Source organism: Triturus cristatus, chromosome 4_1 (genome assembly GCF_964204655.1).
Source record: "Triturus cristatus chromosome 4_1, aTriCri1.1, whole genome shotgun sequence".
In the NCBI taxonomy this organism is placed as follows: Eukaryota; Metazoa; Chordata; class Amphibia; order Caudata; family Salamandridae; genus Triturus; species Triturus cristatus.
The window spans coordinates 1,068,210,142-1,068,231,185 of record NC_140585.1 but is presented as its reverse complement, the minus strand read 5'-3'; positions in this window follow the sequence as shown (position 1 = coordinate 1,068,231,185).

The following is a 21,044-nucleotide window of genomic DNA, read 5'->3' as shown; positions in this document are numbered from 1 at the left end:
GGCACAGTATTACAGCTTTGGATTAGTAAAATACCATCCAAGCCAACCTGAAATGGATAGCACTGTGCTAATCCTATTCTTAAAAATGTTGCTGTGGAAATAGCAAAAGACTTTATCACTTTCTATCTCAGCGTGGATAGCACTATCCTAAGCCTATGCTTAAATCTTTGATAGAGAAGCAGACATTTGAGGTGAGCAAATTTAGAGTGTTGCTGGTGTCGAGGGTGCTCATCCATCTGAACTTTGGAACTACCCAGAATGCTCTGCTTATTTTTTGTTTATATATATATATATATATATATATATGGTGTCGTTTGACCAATCCGCATGAAATTTTCCCCAAAAAGTGTGACTGTGGATTCTAATGTTATGGAAAGTTTGGAGGTGATCTGTGCTGTGGGGTCCGAGAATTTTGGTCGTGAAGTAAGGTTGCGTTTGTAATTTTAATTCCCATAGGAACCTTTAGCCTGACCTGCTGAACGGACTGACACCAAATTTGGAAGGGAGGTAGATGTCAATTCAAGGAATTACCTTTTGCTTATTTGGTGTAAATCTGTTCAGTAGTTGTTAAAAAATGTAAGTTTAAAATTATAGTGATATCTCTGGCAGCGGATGTTCTGCTGTGGTTTTGCGATGTATCGCAGATTCATGTGCGAATGGGAATGCTGTGATTGGCTGGACACAACCTGAACAGAAAGTTGTGTGCGCAATTTTATTTATCGGGAATGGTTCCCAGGGCTGACAATTTGTATGAGAAGCCCACATAAGGGGTCAGGTTGGAGATACTCTGTACCCCATGGTTGAGAAATGGGGGTGTTAGTGACACAAGTTATGCGTCCAAAATAGTTTTTTTTGATTGTGCACGATGTTCGCCATGACACCACGACTGCCAGTGCGGCCCTCGTGTATCATTGCGGGGATATCACGGCTATCAACATCATCGCGAATATTGGTGGAAATATAAAAATGATATCTGTGAATCATTATTATGCACTGTTATAGAGGTACTGAGATTTTGATAAATGTTTTCTAGAGTTATTTATGTAGAAATTATCTACTGTGATAGTTAGAATTTATTATATAGTTATATTTATTTATGTGGTAGTGGCTATTAAATTCCTGCTTTTGCTTTCTGTTTTCACGACGTAACCACGGGGATCACGATTACTGACATCATCGCGATATACGGCCGCACCGCAAAAATGGTAAAAACAGTTTTTAAAGATGGTTGTTCTAGAGATATACTAGAAAAACATGAGTTTGAGGTGTAAAGTAATAAACCCATAGTGTGTAAAACGAATAACCGCGAAAACAGAAAATAGGTCTTAAAGATGGATTTTAAAGAAACTTAGTAAAACACATGGGTTTATATATGCTTTGAAAGAAGTATGTAAATAGTAATATGTGTAGTGCAATGTTCAGATTGGATTATTTTACATATTATTTTTGGATGTGTTGGTGGCCATTGAATGTCTGCTTTTGTTTCCGTTTTGCGACCCGTCCCTGGGGATCGCAACATTGTCCCAAAGATCCTCAAAAACTAAACGAAAAAACCATTTGGAAAATAAATATCAAAATATTTCCGGTACTAGCGTGGCTCTAACAAGAATTGTTGCGTTGGTTGTGTCTATATGATTGCTATACAGAAGGCCGAATGCAGAGTTTCATGTTACTCAGAAACACCCTGTTGATGTTGTCACAAATATAAAACATTTAAAGAAAAAATAAACCAAGGCTTAATAATCCACAGAAGATAATACAAGCTTATAAAACTACCCCTTATAGAGCCCTTTGTGATAGAAAATACAATTTAGAAACCTTACAAATTCAATGAAGAAACATAGCTTACATGGACATAATATCTGGGAAATAGAATTTGAGAAACCTTAGAAATTCATTAAAAAAAAACAAATTTTACAGGGGCGTTATAGTGATAATTTAGCATTTAAAAAACCTTAGAAATTCACTGAAAAAAACAAAGGTTACAGGAGCGATATAGTTAGGCTGACATTTATCTCGTATGAAATTCATCAGTTATAGTTAGCTGAGCTAACTATATCTCGTGCCGCCATAATGCACTGCTTAAGACCTCACATATTACATCACTCATGGCATGGTAAGTGACATCACTTATGATGTCACTGATGACATCTCAAAAGCCATCATTGATGGCATCATCCACAGAATCTCTGGTGCACCCACTCACACCCTCATATAACCTTTCATACACCCACTCCAACTTTCACACTACCATTCTCTAAACCATTGACACACCCATACCAGTAGGTCTACACACACATTCACTCAGTCACCCATACAGCCACTCATACACCAACTTGCTCTCTAATAAAGCCACTGATATATCAACTCATACACCCATTCAGTCACTCATAGAGCTACTCACACACCTACTCATTCACCTAGAGAGTCACTCACACAGCCATTTACTCACCTTTACAGTCATACACACTCACACACTTATACATACAGATACCAACACATATTCACTCACCTATACAGTCACTGATACAAGCACACGCTCACCAATACAGTCACTCATATACACCAACACTCCCCTAAACTGCATTTCACATATCCTGTTACTCATCCATATACTACAGACACATTTATTCACTCACTGACACACCCATACACATGCTCAGTCACCTGTAGAGCCCCTCACCTACATACTTACTAACCCATTCAGCCACTGACTCACCTTCCATGCAGGCAGTCACACACTCTCTCACCCAGCCACACATACACTCATATACCCATAGAGGTACTCATTCATGCAATCAATTACCTATACAGCCACTCACATACTTACTCATCAACCCATACAACCACTTAAACACCATCTAACAGACATTCTTAAAACCTAGTCACTCACCCATACAGAATTATCTGATATCATTGCAATTGCACAAAAAACACAGGAGAAACCTCTTACAGGAAAATTGTGGTAAGAATTCAACCTAAGATCTGATGAATTTTAGATTTATATTTAAAAATGAAAAGGTGCTTTTTTCTAAAATATTTTTTTTGTATGAATTCATAGAAAGTAGCTTGCATACATAATGCTGTTTGAGTAGACACACACGTCAATGCGCAGGGAATGAAGTTTTACATTATTCACACTGATTTACATTTTGTGTAGGTAAAAGACATATAGTCAATTAAATATGTATATTTTATGCATGTTTTTAGTGATCAATCAAAGCATGAAGGAAAAGAGGTTATGTTGCAACTGGTGTTTAGAAATGTGAGGTGTCATTGTACTCAATAAGGAAAAGGAGAACAATATGGTAAATACAACTCGGTCTTTACGGTCCACCATGATTGCTTATAAGATGAAATACCTCTAACCATATGTAATCAAGATGTCGAAGGCTACCAAGGAGTTCTGTGACTGTATAGATGATCAGGCTCGCCATGACTCTTCACATAGTTGTGGAACTCTGAGGCGATGTGCAGTACCCTCATTCTGTAGGAGTGTCTAGGTCTGCAGATGAGGACCTTCCTGAGAAATTAGCTCAAAGCATTAGGAATTTGAGGGCATATCAGCAACAACTGGCGATAATTATCGCTAAGCGCACTTAGCGCTAGGATAATTATCGCCAGCTAGCGTGGATTTTTATCGCTGAGATAGCGTTCTATTAGCAACGCTTATCTCAAAAGCGATAAAAATCCTAGCGCTAACTGCCTAACGTGAGATTATCGCTGGAAACCCAGCGATAATCTCACAAAATGTGGTGTTTGCTTGTTGATAGGGACTCACAAACTTAGCCATGATATCCACCTTCCATAGGATATTATGGCTAAGTCAGTCCTGAAGTAGGCGTAAGGATAGTAGCGATAACAGGGGTTATCGCTACTTTTCCTGCTGCTATGCGTCTTAGCGTGGGGCTTGATGATAGGCGAAATGTCGCTTAGCGACATTTCTCCTGTCATGTCAGGTCAGGAACGCCCACTTTGCATCTCATTAGAGATGCAAAGCTGGCTGTTAAGAATAGGTGCGCTAATGCAAGGTTTCACGTGTTAGCGTGACCTTGCTAATTAGGCGATACAATTATCGTCGCTTTTCGGCCGAAAACGGCTGCAAAAGAGCCGATAATTTTCTATCGCTGCCTTGTAAATATGCCCCTTGGATGTGTAGTGTTGCTGCAATGGAGTCTCTAAATTCACGGAAGATGATGCTCAACATTTGACTGGTCTAGTTCATGGACATTTTAAAAGACCATGTCATGGTCACGAGCTCCGCTCACAGTTGGCCTAAGATGAACTCTTAAAAATGTTTAGGTGCAGTTTGGGCTAAAGTGAGCTGCTAGGAATGCAGTAAGTTGTGCTGGTGTTCCAGTCCCTATTCCGCCCTGTAGAACACCCGCTTTGAACGTAGGTCTTACATATGTACCTTCTATTTGCATTTCCAGAGGCAGTGGCTATGTGACCTTTCCTTAGATCAAGGTGGGCTGCTAGGGATGTATGGTTTAATACCTATCCCACCCTGAGTGCGGGTTTGTCATCAGGACTTAACATGCACTTCAACAGCTACTTTGGGGCCGAATCCGATACCGGGTCAGACAGCTGTCTGTAGCCTTACCATGCGACCGGCACGTACCCGTAGCCGGTCCGTCCTGTAGAGTAAGTATGATGCGCATAACTGCCAAAAACACGACCGACACATAGGCTGTGATTCAAGCTACGATTCGTGCCACAACTCAATACATGGCTACGAGACGGACCAGCTTGCAGCGGATACAAGACGGAGCAACAAGCAGCTTGTACGACACGAACACATCATGAATACCATCGCGCAGGTCATACCAGTACTCTACATCTATGACCGGATCAGGAACCGACGCCGACGGCGCAGGCGGTAAGTCAGACACCTACCACATAAACAAACAACACATACCCGCAAAATGACACACACACACAGGGGATGCATATCCTGGCCACTAACAACAGCCCACCATAGGGGTTGCATGGCCAGCACCACTAACACCCCCACCCATAGGGGACCTGTTGCCCATCACTACTGCCACCCCCAGCCATAGGGCTTATGTTGCCCATCACTACTGCCACCCCAGCCATAGGGCTTATGTTGCCCATCACTACTGCCACCCCCAGCCATAGGGGACCTGTTGCCCATCACTACTGCCACCCCCACCCATAGGGACTATGTTGCCCATCACTACTGCCACCCCAAGCCATAGAGGACCTGTTGCCCATCACTACTGCCACCCCCACCCATAGGGACTATGTTGCCCATCACTACTGCCACCCCAGCCATAGGGCTTATGTTGCCCATCACTACTGCCACCCTCAGCCATAGGGGACATGTTGCCCATCACTACTGCCACCCCCACCCATAGGGACTATGTTGCCCATCACTACTACCACCCCCAGCCATAGGGCTTATGTTGCCCATCAATACTGCCACCCCCAGCCATAGGGCTTATGTTGACCATCACTACTGCCACCCACACCCATAGGGGACCTGTTGCTCGTCACTACTGCCACCCCCACCCATAGGGACTATGTTGCCCATCACTACTGCCACCCCCAGCCATAGGGTGTATGTTGCCCATCACCCCTGCCACCCCCAGCCATAGGATGGGTGATGCGCCACACATACAGCATACTCCAACATCAGGTATGTCAGCAAAATACATCCCCCCTAACATCATGACAACAGTGTGTAGTCTGTGACAAATGCCCACAACAGTGATTATGAATTTGAACATACAATGTAACTAACAGCACATGTTTGACCAACACATGAGTGTGACATACACAAGGCAAGCATCACTATAGCACTGTGGCAAAGTAAAAAGAAAATCCCCTCACTGGGTAGAACAGAAGTTAAGTGGGGGCTTCCAAAATGCAGCAGATGTTGAGCATTGTGGTGATGGGGACTAAACCCCCCCTCATCACAGTGACCAAAAGGTAAGTGTCATCATGGTCAAGGCTGCAAATAACAAACAGCATGTATGATCCATGCTCCCAACAAATTAAACACTTCGGGGGCAAACTAGTGGTTGTGTGCCATTCCCACAGAGATGTGGTGAGGCTAACAGTGCTGTGAAAACATAACACACTCTCGGCCATGTGCAGACAAGCACCACACATGGGGGCTGACAATGCATATAGTGTACAATGACACAAGAGCAGAAGTGACCATCACCAAGCATGCACACATCTCGAAAATAAACACACTAATCAAAACATCATGTATAGACTGTAGGTGTCAGCTCACAAACTCACATTCCAGGCCAGCAATGGCACCTAACAACCAGGATGAATGTGCACAATGATGTGATATGACTCACAGGGACAGCAGGCAAAATCACGGAAACAGCATCCAGACAAAGGCCCACAACAGCAATACCAATGCACTGGTGCAGATCCACAAACCCAAACAGGCAACCTCACACTGCACATCTGACACAGCATGTGTGTCTGTGTGTCACAGTATCCCCAGGCAGCTACACAACACATGAGGGGGCCTGAACCACAGTGACACAGATGTGGACAGAGTGCCATACAAAAGTAAACCATCATTGGGACACCCTCAGTGGGCAATCAGGCATTGGGAGATGAGTGGTAGCACAACAGACACATGTGACACAAGCTGGAATGAACACCAACTAACACAGCAAGAGACTGACACACAACAGCACTACCCCCAGGGACCAGACATTGGGGTGACACAAGCATGCATGACACCTCCACTGTGATGACAAAGGCAGATAACGTACAAACTGGGAAACCCAGACATGTGTCCTGTGCCACAAACGTACATCACACGTACACAAACACAAATCACTCAACATGGCCCCTCATCCATGGACAAACGGGAGCTAGGGGACCATCCATGCAAACATTAACATCAGTCCACCCTCAACACGACACACCCTGAACTGCAACAATGTGTATCTGTGAAGCCCACATGGACAGGTGACATTGCACATGCACCCATGACAAACACAGGAATGTTGGGAGGAACTAAGGTGCACAGACAAATCGCACAAGGACAGTTTACAACCCTGGGGAATGACAGACATACTGCACAGTATGCGGTACATGGCCATGACCTCAAAGCTCACGTAACCATCAGAATCACTGCCACAGTCCCAGGACAATGCAGAAGCCAAGGAGAACCACAAGGCACACATGCTGACACCTGCCAGCATTGCAGCCATGAACCCAACAAGTAGGAGCAGTCACACACACATACAAATGTCTCAATCACTGAAAGGTACCACCTAGGGACAATTACATGATTTAGCAAATAAACAGGTGCCTTGGGGAACCCTGACTGTGTCCCATCTGTGTCCGACAATATCATCACCACTCAGAACTGACAAATCCCAATGATGATACACCAATTAACAGTAGTGTGTCATGCACCCACACATCTGGTAGCCCATTGGAAAAGTAGTGGGATGAACCCAGTACCACTCAGCAAGCATCAACAACAGAAACATATCAAGGGAACACTCTGTGTATGAACAGGGATGTGGACACACACATATGCTCATACAACACACACCATGGGCCCAGGCACTGGACAACACACTTACTTGAGGGTACCCAACTCCTGTGGAAGCCCAGCTGTGCCAAACATATTCACCGCACGTCTCACTCATGTCTGCAGAACACTTGGTCAGTCAGCCATCAGTTACTACACAATGAAGGCTCTGGTCACGTGAGTCTCCCCTAAGTCATCTGCACATACCCAAAAAATATGTCTAGCGAGTTGCACAGAGGACCCAGTTGCTCCTATACCAATGATGCCCACACCTGTAGGTCCAGTGTTGATGAGCACAAAGTCTGTGGAAGTGACAAATTGGACAATGTGAAGTAAATCATATGTGCAGGGGTGCAATCCAGAGATGTGACCATGCAAATGAATGTTCACAGAGATGTCCACAAATAGTTGATCCTGAGACACCCAGGTAGCTGCAAAGGATGACAATGATACCCACCAGAATAGGATACATATCTCATGAACCACAGGGAGTACCTCACAGCAACACATCAGTATTCAATATTGGAAACCAAGCACCACAGGTACAAGGGCATGTTAAACATCATCAACATATTGTACAGCTAAATATAGTTCACAGGGATAAAGAAAAAAGCTGTATTCAGCATATTAAAAGTTAAACGTCTGTTCAAACAAAAGGCCAATGGCCAGTACATGTCCAAATGTCAAGGAGTGAAGTAGAGTGACAACTGTCACACCTTGCTTGCCTGCACTGCTAAGGACCGGGGTCATCCCCTCGGAGGGGCATACATGGGGGCAGGCCAGGCACCGCAGGGACAGGATCCGGGTGCAGCAGAAGGAGGCAGTGAAGAGGTGATGGATGCAGGCGAGACACTTTCAACTGCAGTGGAGCTGACTGAAGTAGTGGGTGCAGTCACACCTGTGGGGCACAAGTCAGATGGGATTGGTGCCAGCACAACTCCAGTGGGCAGGTCAGATGGAGTGGATTGGGTCACCACTGCAGTGCCCAAGTCAGACGGGGTGGTCGTGGACTCCAATGCAGTGTCTACATCCTTGGGAGCGGAATGGGGGCAGGTGAGGTCGGCAGGGGGGATGGACACGGTCCCCACATCAGTGGCACTAACCGTCTGACCCGGTGTGGAGGGAGGATGGCCTTAGCATTTTGGGGATGGTGTATCTGTGGGTGGGGAAACCAGGGGCAGGGAGTGGCGGGGGAACCTCTGGAGTGGTGACCTGGGGGATGGAGGACAGAGACTTTGCCTTGGGGCTGCGTGGTGGCGGGAGTCTTTCTCTTCTGGCACCGGGGGGACTTGCGGTGGGGGTCTCTGTCTGACTGTGCCTGGGGGAGGGTGTCTGGGTGTGAGAGGCACTCCCCTCTGTGTGTGGGGACTTCCTCTTCCCCTTGTAATCAGGATCTGCTGGGTCAGTAGGGAAGAGGCCAAGGTCACAGAGGAAGAGCTTCTGTGGAGATGGGGTTGCAGGTGATGCAAGGGAAGGGGGCTGGGAGGGAGAGGTCTCGGAGGACTGCAGAGTGGTTGTGGATGACTGTATGTGTGTCTGCAAACCAGCCCCTGTGAGTGTGGTATCAGTCCCCTGCGCTTGATTGTGTGCATGTCTAGACCTTGGTTTGGGTGTTTCCGTGCTTGGGACTGTTAGGCTGCTAGGAATCGTGGGTGGTGCAGGGGTAGGAGGGGTGCGGGACTGTTGGAGGAGGGACACTGCTGCCGTCAGGGAGGAGGCCACGGACTTATTGGCCCTCTCTAGGGCAGACATGCCCGAGGAAATGCCCTCCATGAATGACACCAGTTGTGTCAACAGACCTGTGTGCATGGAGGACCTTCAGCATCGACGTCTGCCCTACATGGATCTGTCTAAGTAAGTCCACAGACTCTTCACTCAGGGCAGAAGTGGACACAGGGGCAGGGGGTGCGGTGCCTGGCACAAAGGAGACATGCTCACGAACACGGGAGACCACAGGGACCTCTGGGATGAGAGCCGATGGGAGGGTGGTGGTGGTGGTGGCGGCGGTGGGGACAGCCTCAATAGCTGGGGTTTGGTGGCTGCTGACACCCGCCTCCACAAGGGAGTCATCCACAGAGCTGCTGTGACCCTCAGCTGGGGGGGAGGGTCCTGACGACTCCTCTGTGTGACTCCACTCATCCTCCATGTCACTGGGTCCACCCGACTCCTCTCCTTCTGTCCCTGTAAGGCTCTGTGGCTCCTCCTGGTCCATGGAGCTGACCCCTCCTGTGGCCGTGGATGTATCTGGATAGGAATAGGAAGTAAGAGAACAACATCAGTCACCGGCACTGACTGCACACACCACAGTGAGTACATCACATCACAGAGCAAGCCCGGGCATCATCAGCTGAACACAGCTCAAAGTGCCAACACTGTTTAGAATAAGCCAATTGACATTCTCAACATCAACCATGGCACACATATCCCTCCTTGACTTTCACACATATGTCTGTTGCATGTTGGATGCTAACACCCCAATGTGCCAACATGCACCACCCACACATTAGTTGTACATGCAAGTGAACATGTAGGAGTATGTCACTATACACACAGCACATCTCTTGCTACTGACTCAGTACAGGTGTCCGGATGAAGGGATGGGCAGAGACTCATTTCACATGCTTGTGATGCATGCCAGCAACACACACTATGATATTCTCATGTTCTGATGGGCAATGGCACAATGGGGTGCATGGTGCACAATTGAATACAATGCAGGATCACTCATAGGCAGTTAAATGCCATGGCACTGGGATGCCCTGAAAGTCAGTCAACACTGTCTCCTGTCACAGGGGCAGGGCATCCAGACAACAACAATATGCACTGACTCACAATCCTAGCTCAGGGGTAAAGCTAACTCTGCAGATGACCGGCGCACTTGCCCATCCCATGCAAACAACATATCCAGGACCCAGAAGACCCCACATCATGCAAATCAGACATATGAGTCTCTGCAAACACAAATCCCTGTACATTAACACATCAAAGTCTGCGATGCATGTAACCCAGCTGCATGAAGGACACAGTTGCATACACCATTGTGCGCTGTCAAATGATCACACACCTATATGTCACACAGGTCTTGTCTCTCACAGTCACATCTCAGATGTCATGCTGGCCCTCTGAATCATGGACACCCCAGTTGTACGTAACAACAAGCCACACCCTAATGACACAGAGGCAGACACCTGAGGGCACATGTCACTAAGCACAACCTGCAATTTCATACACAGGAGTGGGATTACAGAGTGTTTCTAAATGCCCTTGAGGAGGCATGACTGGCCAGATCTACGTGAAACAGTGTTTGGCCCTGGACAGTAGTCAGGTGGCTAAGCAAGTGTGACATACTTGATATACATACGCCTGAGGCCCCTAAATTGGAGTCCCCTGCTGCATGGGTTTGTTTGGAATACCCCAGCCACATGTTGCGAGTCAGACCAGCAATTGGAACACGTCTCAAGGGCACACACAGATCACATGCCAGATCTCAGGCATTGTGTAAACAATTAACCCACCCATGAATCACACAACAGAGTCACGGGAAGAGATGCTGACCGGTAGCTGAAGCATAGCTGACTGCAGGGACACAGTGCCCTAGTGACACAAGCAACAGACTGTAGGGGCCACACCTGTGGAACAGATGAGGAGGGTGCTTCACACAATTGAGGGACATGATTATTGGACTACAAGACCTACGTAATGTGGAAGTGTTACCAGGCCAAAAGACTGCTATTAGCATGTCAGACATAGTACACCGATCATGCATGGACTTACCCCCTTCCTGCTGCTGTCTGGTCTTCAGCTGCCTATCCAGGTCCGGGAAGACCACCGCCAGTATCCAGAGCATCTGGGGAGTCAGGGTCCGGTGTCCGTCCCTCCTCCGTGGAGGTGACCTTCAGCTGTACTCTAGCTATCCTCCGGGTCCAGCCCCGAAAGTCCTGCCACCTCTTCTGGCAGTTGTGGATCCGTCGCTTGTAGACCTCCACCGAACGAACAGCCCGGGCGATGGTCAGCCAGATCTCCTGCTTCTGGTGGGCATCAACCTGTGAGGATGACAAAGTGAAAAGTACATTAACACACATGCCCCAGATTTGTGCAGCACACATTTGAATATGCATGCCATCATCACAAAGGGAAATGAATTACACAGGTAGTGCAACCATGGGGAAGGAAAAATCACCTGCATGTCTGACATGTTAACAATGCCTGGATAGTTTAAGCTTGCACTAATGCACTTTAGCAGCAGGAAACCTATTCATTACATGTACCTACACACTTTGGGGGATGAAAGTAGTCAGTGAGAATGCTTGCCACTGGTGTACACACTGCTAGTACTGCTAGTCAGACAACATGAATAATTAGGAAGGCAGTGGACTGCACACTCACCTGCTCCCCTGGTTTCCCATAGAGCTTGCTGTACTGTGGAAGGAGCCCATCCAGCAGGGCTTGGTTCTCCTCCTCAGTGAAGGCTGGGGCCCTCTCCAGAGTATGTGCCATAGCAGGAGCCAGAGGATGCAGAGACAGCAGCAGTGGTAGCAGGGATGTGGTCCAGTAGCATGTAGTGCAGGCAAGTGAGCTCCCTGGGGGCTAGCCAGCCTTATATCTGTGCTGCAGAGGCAGACTCTGTGCCATGTGTCCCAAGTGATAGGTCCAACAAGGTTGCATTCTATGAATCTGGCCAATCCATTTAAATGTACGACTTGTACACGCCTTCCGCATCTTACAAATCTTCACCTTCATGGAACACTTGAAATTGCAACATTGTTGTATGCATCCAACTGAATTTTCAGTGCACAACTCGTACAAGTTTTGAATCCTCATCCATCTCCATGACAGTCCGGAGCCAATGGGTGCGCCCGGCTCGTTCAACTGACAGTACAACACGTATTTTGAATATACACTTGCACCCGTCTCCATACGATTCAATGGCCAAGGCATACGCCTGTCTCGGACCATGCCTGTCCGACTCGTATGCATGATAGTCACCCGCGTCAGACCTCATTGCATTCAATGACAAAGCGTACGCACGGCTCGGTCATGAACCGTGCAATGCGTATGCATTGTCACCCTTGTCGGACCTCATTGCATTCAATGACAAAGCATACGCACGGCTCGGTCATGAACCGTGCAATGCGTAAGCATTGTCACCCGCGTCGGACCTCATTGCATTCAATGACAAAGCGTACGCACAGCTTGGTCATGAACCGCGCAATGCGCACGCATTGTCACCCGCGTCGGACTTCATTGCAGGCAATGACAAAGCGTACGCACGACTCGGTCATGAACCGTGCAATGCGTACGCATTGTCACCCGCGTCGGACCTCATTGCATTCCATGACAAAGCGTACGCACGGCTCGGCCATGAACCGTGCAATGTGTACACATTGTCACCCACGTCGGACCTCATTGCTGGCAATGGCAAAGCGTACCCACAGCTCGGTCATGAACTGTGCAATACGTACGCATTGTCACCCGCGTCAGACCTCGATGGTGTGACTATTATATGGATGCTTCACACATTTACTGGCCAGGGACACCGGTGCACACCTACCACACTACAGCATTGGCCACACAGTGTCCCATGCCATGTAAGGCTGCATTCCCTGGGTGTTTGGGGGGGGCACATATGGTTTGTTGGGTGGCACTTTGAGCAGCCACTCCCAGGCTGTGCACGTGGGGGCATGGGGGCAGAATCCTTTGTGTGTTGTGCACATTACCACTGTGATGTGCAATTGTACAGTAATGGGCATGAGTCACGGACACAGTTTCAGGTTGGATATGTTTAGGACATGTCACATACACCCTGAGTCCTGGGGGTGATGGCATGTACATCACAGTGAGACCTGTAGCCACAATAGTGATGTGCACCCACAGTCTGTGTGCATGTTGTGTCTCAGATGTATCTTATCAAATGTGCCCAATGGGTGACAGTCTCCACATCCATGTGGTATATGCATCAACCTTGATGGGGTGTGTGTCTAAGAGATGTACATGTAGGGCCGGCAGGAACAACAGTGGCCACTACCTGTGGGACTTACGCTTGCCATTGCTGTGTCGATATGGCAATACAGGGACCCTGGGTTTCTGCCTGGCAAAGATCTGTGATGCCTGGGAGACATCAGGCCTCACTTGTCACTGTGGTGTGTGTTTGGAACGTCGCAGCAGTACATAGGTTGGGTGACACAGCCAGATGATTGGCCATTTCACTACATGGGACTCATGTGGACATGTGAAACTGAGATGTGAGGTGGTGGTCATGTAGGTGACATATGTGTCCATGCCCAACAGCACACACCTCAGTACATTGTGTAATATCATGATCTAGCATTTGATATTGATCCTGGTCATGGCCGCATGGGTGGATGAACTGACAATCTTCCTTTGTGCATCTCTGTACTGCAGGGCACCGGCTGTCCATCAACCGTTCCCAGACCTTGCAATCATGCAGGAAGGCGACTGCAACAGACGGTACTGCTTCACCAGGCCACTGATTGAGGAGTTGGCGGAGCAGTTGGTGCCACATCTGCTACCTGGCCGGACATACCCTACAGCACTGACCCCAGAGGTGAAGTTGATGGCCGCCCTGCACTTCTTTGCTACTGGTACCTTCCAGTACACTGTGGCTACTGCTGGGGGGATGTTGCAAACGATGTTCAGTCAGGTGCTACGCGATGTCTTGGAGGGAATGTTGCCTTTCCTAGACATGTATATCAAGTTCCCGAGCCCAGCTGAACTCCCTGAAATAAAGGATGCCTTTTATACACTGGGGAGGATGCTGAACGTCATCGGATCTATTGATGGGGCACATGTTGCCCTGATACCACCATGGGCACATGAGCAGGCACACCGTAACAGGAAGCAATACCACTCCATCAATGCTCTGGTGGTATGTCTTGCTGACATGTCGATCACACATGTGTGTGCACGGTTCCCTGGTTCTGCGCACAATGCCTACATTATGAGGAGTAGTAGCAGTGCAACACTGATGTCACAGATGCCAGCTCAGCATGCCTGGCTTGTCGGTGTGTACTAAGTGTTTCTCATTGTGTGTGTTTGTCAATGTTGTATTCCGCACTCCTACAAAACTCAGCTACTTGTTCATTTTTGTGTGTCTAGGTGACTCCGGATACCACAACACGCCGTGGTTGCTGGCACCCCTCAGGAACCCTGTGACACCAGCCGAGCTACGCTACAATGAGGCACATGGTCGGAGCAGGAGGGTGATTGAGCGGACATTCGGCCTTCTGAAAAGCCGCTTTTGCTGCCTGGACAAGACCGGAGGGGCTCTCCCATATGAGCCTGCAAAGGTGTGCAAAATAATCCTTGTATGCTGCATGCTATACAACATGGCAGTGTGGAAGGAGGTGCCTCTCATTCAGGATGACGATGACGATGACAAACCTCCGGCACCTGTGGGGGATCCCAGCCTGGGCCAAGATGCCAGTGATGATGAGGATTAGGGTGACGTCCGCTCACAGCTCACCAACAACTTCTTCACCTGAATGTGAGTTTCAAGGGTTGTTATGTGAATGTATGGAGGTAGCCTGGAATGTGTTGTGGCAGCTCTGTTGCTGTCTGATTGTTTCTGTGTGCCACTTGACTGGATGCGTGCAGTGATGTGTCCATTCAGGTGGTGTGTACTCCACAATAGGGTAGTACTGCTAACTAGTTTTTGTGTTGGTGTCTTGCAACATGTTTTGTGCATGTGTATTGCAGTTCTCTCCTGTTCTTCTGTGCTTTTGACTGTGTCTTGTGTCTGTCCTTCCCAGGGTACTTTGCCTGTTGTTTGGTCAACACTGACCCCCAACACCCAGAAGCCAACACCAGTGTGGAAGCTGACAATTCCCATCAACTGATGTACCACACATCCCTGGACTTCCATTCTCCAACACATTGTGAGTGTGTGTCCACTGTTACGTAGAATTACCGTGCAACTATTGTGGAATAAATGTGTTGCTGATGTGTATTGAACCTGTGCTACGCTTTCTTATGTGCGTTGTCTGTCTTCCCACATCTGAGTGACATCTGCTTACCTCACCTGTGGACTTGTTACCACTGACTGGGGTTGGTGTTGTGTCTGTGCATGCCAATGTGTTTCAGGTCAACATCATTGTGTGTGATGAGTAACATGGCCATGGTGAGTATGTGTTGTGTTGCCATAGTGGTGTGTCTCCCTCACATGTGCCACATCACCATGACTCACCTTACGTTGGTCACATTGTTGCAGTATTTGGCATGCACTGTGTTGTGTATCAGATCGACATCTCCCTGAACATGACAAGTTGGAATCACAACAGAGTCAAGTATGGTGTACTGGTGAGTTTATTTTCAAACATGTGTGAGGGAAGTGCACAGGATGGTGGGTGCTGTACATTGGTTTGGGAATCCAAAGTTCACATTAGAGTTGGAAGTGCTGGTAGATGAAATGTCCAGAGTAAAGTCCAAAGTCATCTGCTACATTGGCCCAACATGAACCCTCCAAGTAATGTGGGCGAGTTGTTTGTGATTGGACAAGGTGAACGGGTTGCGCACAAAGGACATTGTCCAGAACAGGTTTAGAGGCCCTGGGGGATGTGCTGGGTTATCTGCCTCTCACATGTCCTTCTTCGGATGACCCCTCTTCTTCCAGGGGGGGGGATCCTCATGTGCAGGCCTCTGCGGTGCAGGGGACTCTCCGCTAGAGTCCTCCTCCCTCCCTGTGGCGCTGGCAGATGGTGTTGCGACAGATGTTGTGGCCACACAGGGAGGTGTGGACAGGTTGGTGTTGATCTGGCAGGGGCATAGGAGTATGTCCCGATGCACCGCAGTAATGTCATCCCACTTGGCCTCCATGCGGGCATGGTGGGCGACCTGCTCATGTTGCATGTCCTTGAGGATCCCCAGTACCTGGCCAAATCCTCCGGTGCTATCCTGGTACACATCTAAGATGCGTGCAAGGTGGGGGTCATCATGCAGTCCAGACCCCTCTGCAAGGCTCGCCCTGTGCCTCCCACCCCTCTCAGCACCCCTATCCACATGGGCAGGACCAGCAGTGGAACGCACAGGTGACACTGGGACCCCTTGGGTGGTGTTGCTGGTGGTGGTTGCTGTAGCTTCCAGTGGGTCCTGTGTCCCTGTACTGTGGGTATTGATTGGCCTTGGTCTGTCTGTGTTGGTGGGGGTGCCCTGTCAGTGTCCAGATGCTGGAGGCGTGGGTACAGGGGGTGCAGATGTTGATGCTGATGGTGCTGCATGATGGCTCACACCAGAGGGGCCAGGTTGGTCGTCATCATCCGAAGAGGACAGAGAGAGAGTCAGACCAGTGAGCTCAGTGTCTGCCAGAGTCTGGGACTGGGTATCCTTATCATTTGGTGCTGGGTGCCCAGCACCACCTGTCTTTGGAAGAGACACACAATGTGAGTTATGTTTCTACATGCATCGATGGTTCACAAACATGACATTTTCTACTTTTCGAACAGATGCCTGCCTGTACAATGCTTTTTCCCAGCTTGTCACGGACAGAGTTTGATATTGTTGTTGGCCATTTCCCAGCATGGCCTTGTGCTCCCCACGACAGAGCCCAGTGTCAGACATCTTGGCAGGCCCTTCCCACTCCCTGTGAGGCGAGTATGGCTCAGTTTGATCTTGCTGGGCCATGTGGGTGGGTGTAGATTTTCTGAGACTGCGACTCCCATCATAATCTTGGCTACACCCCCTTCCCAGCATGTCCATACTTCCTCCCTCTTGACTCTGCTTCCCTGTGAGGTGGTGTGACAGCAATGGCAAGATGGCTGACTGTGAAATCCTGGTGTTTGTTTGGCTACAAGTCCAAAGTGAGCCCCTGTGCTTCACACAGCTGCACCCAGTACGCGGTATCTTTTGCTGATATTTCAATAAGGTGTGTGTCAATGCATTCTACCCGGTGAGTTGTGTGGAGTTTGTGTTGGGGGTGTCTCCAAATGCTGGTAAGTATGGTCAGGGCTGTCAGTCCTCCTTTCCATCATGAAATGTGCTTCCATTGTAGGGCATGTAAGTTGTCTTTCAGGATGTCAGTCAGAGGTGTCCTGCTTCTGATTTACACACAACCCTGAGCAGGGCCTTGTGCTCCCCACAGCAGGAGCCAGTGTCAGCCATCTTGTCAGTCATTTTCCACTGCCTGTGATGTAGGCATGCTTCAGAGAGGTCTTGATTGGCCAATCAGGATGGGGAGCAGTATTTGTGACTACAGGCCCCATCATGCTTTTGGATACCCTCACTTCACCTGCATCCCCACTATTCCTTCCTGACAGTCAGCTGCACTGTGAGGTGGTGTGTTTGTGGTGGCAAACTGTCTGGCAGGGTCTACTTGGCTTTGTGCCACTGGCTTGCTCTATTTGTTTGTAGGTTGGTGCATGTCATGACACAGTTCCCAGTCACTATGAGATGGCAGGTATTGTGTTTGTCTGACTGGCATACACATCTTGGGTTGATTATCTATTGGTTAGTGTAGCTTTGCTTGTGGTGCATGGTTTCACTGTCCCCATGCCACACAATCTTGGGTATGCTGTCACCAGGCTCTGGGATGTCTGTTAGGCCATGGACGCTCTCTGGTGGTAGGATGTCCCACACCTTCTCCTCCCAGATCCTGAAGTAGACTGGTTTGGCAGGAGGGCCACCGCCGGTGCACTGACTCAGGGCGTGATCTTTTTCGATGAGTTTCTTGACCCTCCTGCGCACGTCATACCACCTATTCTGGATATCCTCCTTTGTGCGCCTTGCTGGTGCTTGAGCGTTCACCTTGTCCACAATCCTCACCCACATCTTGGTTTTCTGTGAGATGGGGGTCCTTTGGACCAATGTACCAAACAATTTTGGCTCTACTCCGATGATCTCATCTACCAGCACTTCTAGCTCACTATCTGTGAACTTTGGATTCTTCTTTGGGGGCATGGTGATGGGTGGTGGTGGTGAGGGATGTGTGTGTGAAGGTGCAAGTGAGAGTGGTTTGGTGTTAGTTTTGCTGGGTGTATGTGTTTTTGTATGAGGTGTTGACGGTGTGTGAGTTGTGTGATGGGTGAGTTGTGAGTGTGTCTGTGGTTGCTGGGTAATGGTGTTTGCTGCTGGCTGTGTCTCCTGTTTGCAAGGGATGATGGTAGTGATTGTAGTCCTTCATATAGTTGGAGTTGTGGGAGTGTCTTTTTCCCATGTTTTTTTCTTTGGTATTTATTGGCTTTGTCATTGCTTGTTTGGTCCTTTTTTTGTCTTTTTTCCTTTGGGTTTTGTAGGCATGAAGGAGACGTTCATGTGACAGAAACAGACGCTGCTGTTGTCTCGTGCGGGCTTCTCCGCCTAGTTCACGCTGCCTATCTTCTGTTTTTGGTACGCGTCGGTCGCAGTCGTCTCTATTGCTTGTGTGCCCGGTTGTCTGTGCGTGTCGGTCGTGCGGCTTTGTCTCCGTGCGAGTCGGTCTGGTTTTACACGCATTGCATAGTACTGCGTGGATCGGACATCGGTGAAAATCGCGTCGGTTTTCCGACCAGATCACTATTTTCTCTACGGCTCGGTCGTACGGCTTGTATTCGGTACGTGTCGGTTGTAATTCACTCGCGTTGCATCGTACTGCACGGGTCGTACGGGGCAGGTCCGTGTCGGTCGGTATTCGTGCCGGGTTCATGTCGGTCAGTTCTTTTTGCGGCCGGAATCAGAAACAGCCCCTTTGTGTTATGATGGAATGTTTTTTTTTAATAAAGAGATATTTATATTTTATATTCTGGTGATATCTTTTATATGCTTGTATACATCTTTTTTAATAACAAAGATTTTGATATGTGAATGTACGTTTTGACAAGTGTATGATTTTTATTTACTAATAGACTATTTTTCACCAGGCATTCTGTATGAGTGTATTATTTTACGTTTTATCAAACAGAGCCCAATATATGTGGTGCCATGGCGCATCTCTTATCTCTAACCTCTATGGCGATGTTTAAGGCATAAATATTTTGTCTTGTGTTGCAATAGTTTTTTGTGTTATGCTTTGTGTCCAGAAGCAATGCATCAACAGATATTATAAATAAATAGTACACAATTAGTAAGGGTGTTTTGACAACTGGATATTTTTTAGGGTCACTGCAGGAGACAGGTCCTGTTTAGCAGAAAATATTGTTAGAATGAGGCTCAATCCTTCAAAATCACTGAACCTTGAGGGTTATAGATGTTTACTTTTTTTTTTTAAGAATGCCTCCTTCTGGATTCTTTGATATAAGCATGTGAATCTCATTCATTTCAAACCAAACTGCGTATGACGACTGTGTGGCTTGTTTTATCTTCCCCATTGAGAAGGAACAACAAGCAGCATTTTCATCTTCACACTGCCTGTGATCCTTTTACCCCTGAATCTCTGAAATAATGTTCTTCTCCAACCTACCCTGCATTCTCCAAAGACAGACCATCTATTTCACTTTTTTCTAGGTTTAGGCACATTTGCACTGCAGTAGGTGGATACGACTCCAATACATTTCCTATTGAAAAAGCCGCTTTGTGCTCTACTCACAAGTGACGCCATAATGATTCTCCAATAAGCTGATAATATACACAATTCTACTTGAAAGACTCCTCTACTTTATACATAAGGGGCCATATGTAGGAAGCCTAATACCGGTCGGTAACGGCCGATTTTCGGTAAATATACCGTTACCGACCGGTATTTAGGCTTTTGCTATGTAGGGGGATCATTTCAGGATTCGGTAATTTACCAAATCGGTAAAATTACCGAATCGGTAATTTTACCGATTCAGTAAATACCAAATCCTGAAATGAGATGTAGGGGGAGTGTGTCGTGGGTGTGGGGATTCGTTATTTACCACCAACTAAAAGTTGGTGGTAAATGACGAATAGGTGTAAAAAAGCATTTTTGTGCACTTTGAAGTGTGCAATGTGGCAGACATACATGCCCTTAGGGCATGTATGTGCGCCACATGTGCACACATGGACGAATCAGGGGTGCAACAGGGTGTCAATGTGACACCCTGCCACCCATGATGATGCCTCCCCCATTACCGAATCGGTATTTACCGATTCGGTAATGGCAACTGGCTTCCCATTCATTCCTATGGGCCTCCAGGCCCATAGGAATGAATCGGAAGCCAGTTGCCATTACCGAATCGGTAAAAACCGATTCTAAAATACCGACACTTACCGATTCGGTATTTTTTTACCTACATTACACTTACCGATTCATAAATACCGAATCGGTAAAATTCGGTATTTAAGAATCGGTAAATGTAATTTACCTACATATGGCCCTTAGTACCTTAAATGCTGCCTGCTCATCATTCAGACCCTGCAGGGTAATCTACTTATTCAACTAGCAGAGATGGAAAGATTGCAGTGGCTCTTGTGCCTGCTGGCTTTGAAGACTACTGTTACAGTGCTTTCAGTGTGCAGAAATCATAGTAAGCATTCAGTTTCTGTTACCATGTGCTGGTGCTTGTAGTAGCCTGGCTACTGTCTCATCACTGGTCATCTATGATAAATTGTTACACATGTG